Source organism: Mus pahari, chromosome 13, assembly GCF_900095145.1.
Source record: "Mus pahari chromosome 13, PAHARI_EIJ_v1.1, whole genome shotgun sequence".
Lineage (NCBI taxonomy): Eukaryota > Metazoa > Chordata > Mammalia > Rodentia > Muridae > Mus > Mus pahari.
Window position 1 is genome coordinate 9,121,086 of NC_034602.1, and position 11,385 is coordinate 9,132,470.

General features: G+C 38.7%; 1 pseudogene across 1 annotated transcript; it reads left to right on the top strand.

Moving 5' to 3' along the window:
* Nucleotides 1–10,647: 10,647 nt before the first annotated feature.
* Nucleotides 10,648–11,385, top strand: LOC110330846 (annotated as a pseudogene). Its single transcript, XR_003845022.1, has one exon. The product of XR_003845022.1 is annotated as a Y+L amino acid transporter 2 pseudogene (transcript).

The window sequence follows — 11,385 nt, forward strand, 5'->3', positions numbered from 1 at the left end:
GTTCGAGGCCAGCCTGGTCTACAGAGTGAGTTCCAGGACAGCCAGGGCTATACAGAGAAACCTTGTCTCGAAAAACCAAAAAAAAAAAAAAAAAAAAAATCTAGTAAAAAATTTTTTAAAATCTGTGTGTTCAAATACTTTTTATAAAATGTATGTTGTTTGTGTACATCATAAGCACACCCCTCTTTATACTAAATAATCTGTAGACTGTCTATCCCACAGTTGGCAGTGAAACCTGGATAGTAGAATTGATGCATGAGGAGAACTACAGTCACATGTAATTACCAACTTCCTTCAGAGCATCAGAGAATATATATTCTGTGGATTAAGAGGAATCACATGAGCAAAGTGCACACTCAGAGGGAAAGCATGTGCCTGGCATGTAAACAAATAACAATGGCCAGGTGTGATGAATAATCTCTTATCTGCTACACCTGGGAGATGAATGCAAGCACATTACAAGAACAATTACTTGTTTTGGAAAAACTGATGTCACAAGGCTCTTGTTTTCTTGGAGTTTTCTCACAAGCAGTCAGAATGCTCCTCACTTGACTCCATATTTGCACGTGCCCCCACAGTAGATCACCAGCAATACCCAGCATGCTCTAAGTACTCTTGACAGTGTCCATAGTGCATTGTTTAGGGAAGAACAGCAAACACAGAACACATGTTTAACACAGACATGGGTACCTTTCCCCATGTTATTTTCCACTCAAAGTTATCTTAATACACAGGTGCAGACCCTGTGGGTATGGAAGGCTAATTGAAGTACTGTGTATCATATTGAGAAAGTCAACATGTATGTATAAATAAATATGTGGTTGTTGGGAATTTAACTCCCAACAACCACATATGTAGCTGCCATAGGAAGAAATCAGATAGGAAGTTCTCTTTTGTAATGAATGTTTGAAAGGTATTGATCTATATACATACACTTAAGTTTGTAATGCTATTAAAAGTGTATTGTGTGCTCATGTGTATGTATTTCCATCCTGTTAGCAGGAAGAAGTACACCACAGCCTGTTAGACAATTAAAATAATTTTGTAGTATATAGGACATGCTCATTTCCACCCAGGATCCTCTTCATCATTCTAAGTGACCCTGATTGCTTTGTTCTTGAAGAAACTGCTTCTAGGTATTATTTGTGCTACTGATTTCTAGCTATCCCCTTATGGGGAGTACATGATGTTCAAAAAGCATAACTTGAAATTCATGGGGAAAACTTACATTATCCGTAATCCACCACTGACCAGAAGATGGCTCCAAAGAGCAACAAAACTCATGTGCCATTATTAAAGGGTGATGTACTTATGCTAGAAACCTTCCTGTCACTCTGTGTGAGTCACTTTCATATTCATGCTAAATTGACTAAATGACAAATTTGACTTGCTAAATTAATTTATGTAAAATAAATACTCTGATAAAATTTAAGAAGCAAACACTTGAAATTCAGTGTGAAGATTTTGTTTTTAATTATCTTTAATCTTTTTTTTTTACAGTCCAGTCATTATCCCCCTCCCAGTCCACCCTCTGATAGTTCCTCATCCCATTCCTCTCCTGCCCCTGCCACCACCACCACCACCCCTGTCTCCAAGAGGATGTCCCCACTCCCACCCTGCCAGGCCTCCCCACTCCCTGGAGCCTCAAGACCAAGGTTAGGTGCATCTTCTCTCACTGAGGCAAGACCAGGCAGTCCTCTGCTGTATATGTGTTGGGGGTCTCGTACCAGCTAGTAGTNTATGCTNCCTAGTTGGTGGCTCAGTGTCTGATAGCTCTCAGGGGTCCAGGTTACTTGAGACTGCTGATCTTCCTGTGGGGTCACCCTCCTCCACAACTTCTTCCAGCCTTTCCTCTGACTTCAGCGCATTCATTGTAAGTATCTGTGTCTGTCTCAACCTGTTGGGCCTCTTGAAGGGCAGCCNTGTTAGGCTCCTGTCTGTAAGATACCATAGCATCAGTAATAGTGTCAGGCCTTGGAACCTCTCCTTAAGATGGATCCCAATTTGGGCCAGTCACTGAACCTGCTTTCCCTCAATCTCTTCTCCATTTTTGTCCCTGCAGTTCTTTTAGACAGGAACAATTCTGGGCCAGAGTTTTTGACTGTGGGATAGCAACTCCCTTCCTCTACTTGATGCCCTGTCTTTCTACTGGAGATGGACTCTACAAGTTCCCTCTCCCTACTGNTGGGCATTTCATCTAAGGTCCCTCCCTTTGAGTCCTAAGAGTCTCTCACCTCCCAGGTCTCTGGCACATTCTAGAGCACCCCCCGACACACACACACCTCCCAAGGTTACCTGTTGCCATTCATTCTGCTGACCCTCAGGGTTTCACTCCTATTTCCCCTCCCAATAGCTGATCATGTTCCCCTTTTCCCCTCTTTCTCCCTTCTCCCACCCTTGTTCCTCCTTCTGCCCTCCCACCCCTGTCCCCAGTGACTGCTTACTTCCCCCTCCCAAATGGGATTGAAGCATCCTCCCTAGGGCCTTTGGCTTATTAACCTTCTTGAGTTCTGTGGATTGTGTCCTGGGCATTCTTTACTTTTTTGACTAATATTCAGTTATTAGTGAGTACATACCATGCATCCTTTTGGATCTGAGTTACCTCACTCAGGATGATATTTTCTAGTTCCATCTTTATTTTGTCTATCTGTCTANCTACCTACCTATCTCTCACTAGTGCAACACAGATAGCAATAGTAAACCATGTTGAACNAATTGCCACTGTTAAGTATCATTTACAAACAATATAAACAAGGATTGGGAATACTTAACATGTAAAAGCCATATTAAGTGTACAAAAATNTTTTCTAGATTGGTCTTATTTGGCTTTTAAAAATATAAAACATTAAAATACAAAATGGCATAGAACTCATTCTGCATAACAAATCTAAGAAATATACATAATGTCTTATAACTAATGTTTTTATATGATATGTGATATTTTATAATAACAGTTCTAGGAATGACAAATATATATGTAATTAATAAAATATAATACATTATATACTATATATCATAATATTATAATTATATAATCAATATTATAATTCAAAATATAATATATGTACTATATTTTATATGTGTTATATAATATATAATCATATGTAATATATAAGTATAAAATTGAATAAATCGAACATTGAATAAATACTTGCTATGTTCTATAGAAGCTGTTTGGGTACTTTATATGTATAAATTAATTTAATTTTCAACACTACTCTGTAAAGTAGATACCATTATTATTCCTATTTTTCAAGTAATACAGAGGCATAGAGTAATTAATTTAAAATCAAGTAAGAGATAAGGGCAAATACAAACTGTAGTGGTTTAATTCTTGTCCTAGTGGCCCCTTATGCATTCGCTCATGTGTAAATAGCCAATGCTTTCCAAAATGTCATACAAAACACATGTCTAGCCTCCGTGAGGGGTGATGATACTAAACTATGAGGATGATAATGTATAGTTGTCTCTCTATACTTAGAGTAGGTTCTAATATCTTCATGAAGACCAAAATCTTTACATGCCCACATCTGTTTTATAGAATGATATTATGTTTACAGATGACCTACGTCTACTCTGCATGCTTAATATATCTCCAAGTGATAATTTGTAATATAGTGCACATGCTACATAGCTGTCAAGCTGAATTTTAGACAATAATAAGAAAGGAATCCTTACATGTTCAGTAAAGATACATATTTTTTAATATTTTCCATCAGCAACAAGACTCAGTGGAGTAAGCCACTCAGGTGTTGGAGCAGTATGACATAAAAAAGAATATCTCAGTCTATATCAAGAAGGAATTTGACATGAATTACAGCCCCACCTGGCACTGCATTGTAAGGCAGAACTTTGGTCGTTATGTGGCACATGAAACCAAACACTTCATCTACTTCTACCTGGCAGCCACACTTTCATTCAAATCTGTTTAAAAGCGTGGACTGTGTCAAACACCCAGTGATCATTCCAAAAACAAAGACTGCATCTATCCATTTTGGTCATGAGCCTAGCCTTTAGTACCTGCGCCATCTCTCCAGCCTGGGACTGCATCCTAAATTCCAAATACCAGGGACTGAATCTTCAGCCTTGTTAAAGGAACAACTTATTTTTAATCTATTGTGTTTTGTACAGAGTATCATGCTCTGTATGAGTTTATGGTTATAAAATAATTAGGAAAACAGCTTACATTTGTACTTATTTTCTAGTCTATACTTCTGTGACATTAGGAATTCATTTAAAAATAAATGTGCTGGAGATGGGAAGAAAGAAACAAAAAAAGAAAGAAAGAAAGAAGGAAAGAAAGAAAGAAAGAGAAAGAAAGCAATACATAAAAAACAGTGGTGACAGCGCATGTTATTAGTAATTAAATGCTATATTGATGGTGCATTCTGTAATTTAATCACCTAGCAGAAATAAGCAGATAAAAGTTAACAGTAGTGATGAGCGTTGTGCAGAGCAGTGGAGACTTGGACGGTAAGTAGGAAGGTGGTGTTTTGACAGAGAACGCCTAGAGTACAGTGCCTTTCCTGAGAAATAAAGAGACCTGATTAGAACAGTTTACAAAGATAGGCTGTGGGAAACACATTTGGAAAATTTCAGGGGAACAAAGTTTGGAGACTTTTGAATGACTTAGAAATGCTAGGAATGAGGGTTCCTCCATATTCCAGTCTACAACTCTGACTGCTTTCCAGGAAGCCACTCCCTCACTAGGGACCCCAGCTAAGACAAGACTCTCTGCCTGCTAACTTTGCTTAACACCTGCCCAACAGTCCAAACTTCATCACCTCCTCGGGACTCCGTATTCTTGACTCACAACATCAACAGAAAACTTCTGCTTTACTGGAGTCCATGCTGTACTAGGAACTCCAGAGACCAAACAGGTACCTAGAACCACAGAGGCCACATATGTACTTGGAACCCTAGAGGAAATGTTGGCATCCCAAACCCCAGAGGACTAGCAGGTCAAAAAACCCCAGTAGAGAGACACTACTGGACCTGAAGACTCACTGGCTAGTCAACAGAACCCCAATTCACTCAGGTCAGAAGACCAGAGAGGAAACAGAAACCAAGGGATAAAACATCCAAAAAGAAAAAAAATCCAACAAAGACAAACTCAGAAATCAGCACCTAAACTTATAATAACCTCCCAGATGGCTAAAGGCCAGTATACACAATCAAAACCAGCCAGGACAATATGGCACCACTAGACCCCAGCTCTCCTACTACAGCAAGCTCTGAATATTATAACACAGCTAAAGCATAAGAAAACAATCCTAAATCCAATTTTGTAAAGATAATAGAGGCCTTTAAAGAGGAAATTAATAAATTCCTTAAAGAAATCCAGGAAAATACGCACAAACAGGTAAAGAAAATGAATAAAACTGTTCAAGTCAGAAGGGTCTGAGCAGATGTCTTTCAGACTAACAGATCACAAATGCAAGCCCAGGCTAATATATCCAGAAAAACTTTCAATCACCATAGATGAAAAAAACAAGATATTCTAGGACAAAACCAAATTTAAACATCTATCCTACATAATCAGTACCTACATAAGATAGTAAAACAAAAACTCAAACCCAAGAAAATATAAGAAATAAGTAATTTCACACCAGCAAAGCCAAAAGGGAAACACACACACACACACACACACACACACACCACACACATTTATGTCGGCAAGAGCTCACGCATGCATATACACATGCACATATACTAAGGAATTAACAACCATTAGTCATTAATATCTCTCAATATCAATGGACTAAAATCCCCAATAAAAAGACATAGATGGACTGGAGAGACGGCTCAGTGGTTAGGAGCACTGACTGCTTTTTCAGAGGTCCTCAGTTCAATTCCCAGCAATCACATGATAGCTCACAGCCATCTGTAAAGGAATCTGATGCCCTCTTCTGGTGTCTCTGAAGACAATTACAGTATAGTCGTATACATAAAATAAATAATTTAAACAAAAAAATAAATAATTTAAAAAAGACACAGGCTAAGAGAATGGATGCAAAAACAGGGTCCATCATTCTCCAATATACAAAAAACATACCTCAACATCAAAAGTAGACATTACCTCAGAGTAAAGGGCTATAAAAGATTTTCCAGGCACATGGACCCATGAAGCAAACTGGTATAGCCATTCTAATATCTAATCAAAATAGATTTTCAACCAAAATTAATCTAAAGAGATGGGGAAGGACACTTAAAACTCATCAATGGAAAAATCCACCTAGATGATTTCTCAGTTCTGAATGTCTATACCCAAATGCAAGGGCTACCACATTCATAGAAAAAAACAGACTACCATGGATTAAAGTTGGACTTCAACAACAACAACAACAGAAATGTCAGAAAGTCTACAAACTAATGGAAACTGAACAACTCTTTACTCTATGATCAGTGGGTCAAGTAAGAAATAAAGAAATTAAAGATGGGTCCTTAGCTGGAGCAGACTCTAAGCTGGTCTGCTCCAGTGAAGACACCATATCCTGACCCATTCTAGAGACTCACTGCACTCAGAGCAGCTGAGGATCCACTGCATTCAGAGCAGTTGAGGATCCACTGCACTCCGAGCAGTTGGACAACAGCTTGACTGCTCCACTGAAGATCCAACAGTGCGAAGGTATCCCAGAGATCTACTGCAGCCAGGATAACAGACCAACAGCTTCTCTGCTCCTGTGAAGAGCCCCCAGTTGGAAGGCTCCACAGGTGGTCAGATACAGCCAGGGACACAGGCCTACCAGGAGACCTGAAGCAACCCAAGGACAAAAGAGGCAGACTCCAGACAGTTACCCAGACAAACAAACATCAGGAATATCCAGATGGTGAAAGGCAAGTGCAAGACCATAAGCAACAGAAGCCAAAATACATGGGCATCATCAGAACCCAATTCTCCCACCACAGTAAGCCCTGAATACAACAACACACCTGAAAAATCAGGAAGCTGACTTAAAATTGTATCTCTTGAAGATAACAGAGTCCTTTAAGGAGGATATCAATAACTCATTGAAAGAAATACAGGAAAACACTGGTAAACAGGTGAAGGACTTGAATAAAGCAATCCAAGACCTAAAAGTGGAAGTAGAAACAATAAAGAAAACACAAATGGAGTCTAACCTGGAAATGGAAAACCTAGGAAAGAGGTCAGGAATCACAGATGTAAGTATTACCAACAGAATACAAGAGATAGAAGAGAGAATCTCAGGTGTAGAAGATACTGTAGAAGAGATTGACACAACTGTCAAAGAAAATTCAAAACACAAAAAATTCCTAACCCAAAGCATGCAGGGAATTCAATACACAATGAAAAGGCCAAATCTAAGCATAGTCAGAATAGAGAAGAACAAAGATTTCCAGCTCAAAGAACCTGAAAATGTCTTCAAAAAAATCATAGAAGAAAACTTCCCCAGTCTAAAGAAAGAAATGGACATAAAGGTACAAGAAGCCTATAGAACACCAAATAAATGGAATCACTAAAGAAAATCTTCTCATCACATAATTATCAAAACACTAAATGCACAGAGCAAAGAAAGAATATTAAAATCTGCAAGGGAAAAAGGCCAAGTAACATAAAAAGGTAGACCTATCAGAATTATACCAGACTTCTCAATAGAGACTAGGAAAGCCAGAAGAGCCTGGTCAGAGGTCATGCAGACTCTAAGGGAACACAAATGCCAGGCCAGGCTACTACACCCAGCAAAACTCTCAATCAACATAGATGGAGAAACCAAAATATTCCAGGACAAAACCAAATTCACACAGTATCTATCTACCAACCCAGCCTTACAGAGGATCCTGGAAGGAAAACTCCAACACAAAGAAGGAAAGTACCTGCACCAAAGAAAAGACAAGATATTAAGCATCGCACAACGAAGTCAAAAGCAGAGAGCCACAAGCACATAAAACCACCTACAAAAACAAGCATATCAGGAATCAACAGCTATCTCTCTTTAAAATCTCTCAATATTAATGAACTCAACTCACCTATGAAAAGACATAAGCAAACAGACTGGATACACAAACAAGATTCAGCATTTTTGCTACATACATACACCTCCATAACAAAGATAGGTACTATCTCAGAGTAAATGGAAGGAAAAAGGTCTTCCAAGCAAATGGTCCCAGGAAGAAAGCAGAAGTTGCCATCCTAATATCCAATAAAATAGACTTTCAACCAAAAGTTATCAAGCATGATGAAGAAGGACACTTCATATTCATCAAGGGGATAACCCACCAAGAGAAAAATCTCAGTTCTGAACATCTATGCCCCAAATGCCAGAGCACCAAAATTCATAAAAGAAAGTTCACCGAAACTCAAAGCACACATTGAATCCCAAACAATAATAGTGGGAGATTTGAACACTCACCAATGGACAGGTCATTCAAACAGAAACTAAACAAAGACACAGTGAAACTAAGAGAAGCTATGAACCAAATGGGTCTACCAGATATCTACAGAACATTTCACACTAAAAAACAAAAAGAATGCTCATTCTTCTCAACACCTCATAGTACTGTCTCCAAAATTGACTATATAATTGGTTACAAAACAACCCTCAACCAATACCAGAAGATGGAAATAATTCTATGCATCCTATCAGATCACCATGGCCTAAGGATGGTCTTCAATAACAGCAAAAACTACAGAAAGCCCTCATACATGTTGAAACTGAAAAAGTTTTTACTCAATGCTAACTTGATCAAAGAAGAAATAAAGAAAGAAATTAAAGACTTCCTGGAATTTAATAAAAAAAAAAATTGACACATCATACCCAAACTTATGAAACACAATGAAAGCAGTGTTAAGAGGAAAGTTCATAGCACTAAGTGCCCTGGTAAAGAAACTGGGGAGATCTTGCACTAACAACTTTACAGCACACCTGAGAGCTCTAGAACAAAAAGAAGCAAACTCACCCAAGAGGAGTAGAAGGCAGAAAATAGTCAAAATCAGGTCTGAAATCAACCAAAAAGAAACAAACGAACAAAAACAACATAAAGAATCAGCAAAACCAAAAGCTGGCTCTTTGAGAGAAATCAACAAGATAGATAAACCCCTAGTTGAACTAACTAAAGGGCCAAGAGGCAGTATCCAAATTAATAAAATCAGAACTGAAAAAGGGAGAGATAACAACAGAAATGAAGGAAATTCAAAAATCATCAGATCCTACTAGAAAAGTCTATACTCAACAAAACTTGAAAATCTAGATGAAATGGATTGTTTTCTAGACAGATAGCACATACCAAAGTTAAATCAAGAGCAGGTAAGCTATCTAAACAGACCCATATCACACAAGGAAATGGAAGAAGTCATTAAAAATCTCCCAACCAGAAAAAGCCCAGGACCAGGTGGATTTAGTACAGAATTCTACCAGACCTTCAAAGAAGACCTGATACCAATTTTCCTCAAACTATTCCATAAAATAGAAACAAAAGGAACACTACCTAACTCTTTCTATGAAGTCACATTTACTCTGATACCTAAACCACAAAAAAGAGAACTTCAGACCGATCTGGCTTATGAATATCGATGCAAAAATACTCAATAAAATTCTAGCAACCAGAATCAAAGAACACATTAAAGCCATCATTCACCACGATCAACTAGGCTTTATCCCAGGGATGAAAGGTTGGTTTAATATATGAAAATCCATCAAGGTAGTCCACTATGTAAACAAACTCAAAGAAAAAATCACATGAGCATCTTCTTAGATGCAGAAAAAGTATTTAACAAAATACAACACCCCCTCATGTTAAAAGTATTAGAGAGATCAGGAATTCAAGGCCCATACATAAACATAATAAAAGCAATCTACTACAAATGAACAGCCAATATCAAATTAAATGAGGACATACTTGACGCAATCTCACTGAAATTGGGGAAAACACAAGCATGCCTACTCTCCCCACATCTATGAAATCTAGTACTTTAAGTGTTAGCTAGAACAATAAGACAACAAAAAAAGAGATCAAGGGGATACAAATTGGTAAAGAAGAAATAAAGGTATCACTATTTGCAGATGATATGATAGTATACATAAGCGAGCCTAAAAATTCTACCAGAGAACTTCTCCAGCTGATAAACAACTTAATTGAAGTAGCTGGATATAAAATTCCTGAAATAAATCAGTAGCTTTCCTTTATACAAAGAATAAACAGGCTGAGAAAGAAATTAGGGAAACAACTCCCTTCACAATAGCCACAAATAATATAAAATATCTTGGGGTAACTCTAACCAAACCAGTGAAAGACCTGTATAACAATAACTTCAATTCTCTCAACAAAGAAATCAAAGAAGATCTCAGAAAATGGAGAGATTTCCCATACTCATGGATTGGCAGAATTAACATAGTAAAAATGGCCATCCTACCAAAGGCAACCTATACATTCAATGCAATCCCCATCAAAGGCCCAACACAATTCTTCAAAAACATGGAAAGAACAATTCTCAAATTCATCTGAAAAGGCAAAAAAACCCAGAAGAATGAAAACAATCCTTAATAATAAAAGGAGTATTCCGCTAGCAGCCTTCAGATGAAAATGTAGAGCCAGGTGTGGTGGTGCACGCCTTTAATCCCAGTACTCGGGAGGCAGAGGCAGGCGGATTTCTGTGTTTGAGGCCAGCCTGGTCTACAAAGTCTGCTGACATTTGTGAACTGTGCCTACGTGAAGTGGGGCACACGAGTACAAGACACATTCACGTATGCCAAGGTCCTGGCATTCATTGCCATCATTATCATGGGCCTTGTTAAACTGTGCCAGGGACACACTGAGCACTTTCAGGATGCCTTTAAAGGTTCCTCGTGGAACATGGGAGACCTCTCTCTTGTCCTGTACTCTGCCCTCTTCTCTTACTCAGGTTGGGACACCCTTAAATTTGTAACAGAAGAAATCAAAAACCCAGAAAGGAATTTGCCCTTGGCCATTGGGATTTCTATGCCAATTGTGACACTCATCTACATCTTGACCAATGTGGCCTATTACACAGTGCTGAACTTTCAGGATGTCCATAAGAGTGACGCTGTGGCTGTGACATTTGCTGACCAGACATTTGGCATGTTCAGTTGGACCATCCCCATTGCCGTTGCTCTGTCCTGCTTTGGAGGCCTAAATGCATCCATCTTTGCTTCATCAAGGTTGTTTTTCGTGGGCTCTGGTGAGGGCCACCTCCCGAACCTTCTGTCCATGATCCACATTGAGCGCTTTACACCTGTGCCTGCGTTACTGTTCAATTGCACCATGACACTTATCTACCTCGTTGTGAAGGACGTTTTCCTGCTCATCAACTACTTCAGCTTCAGCTACTGGTTCTTCGTGGGCTTATCTGTTGTTGGACAGCTCTACCTTCGCTGGAAAGAGCCTGACTGGCCTCGACCTCTCAAG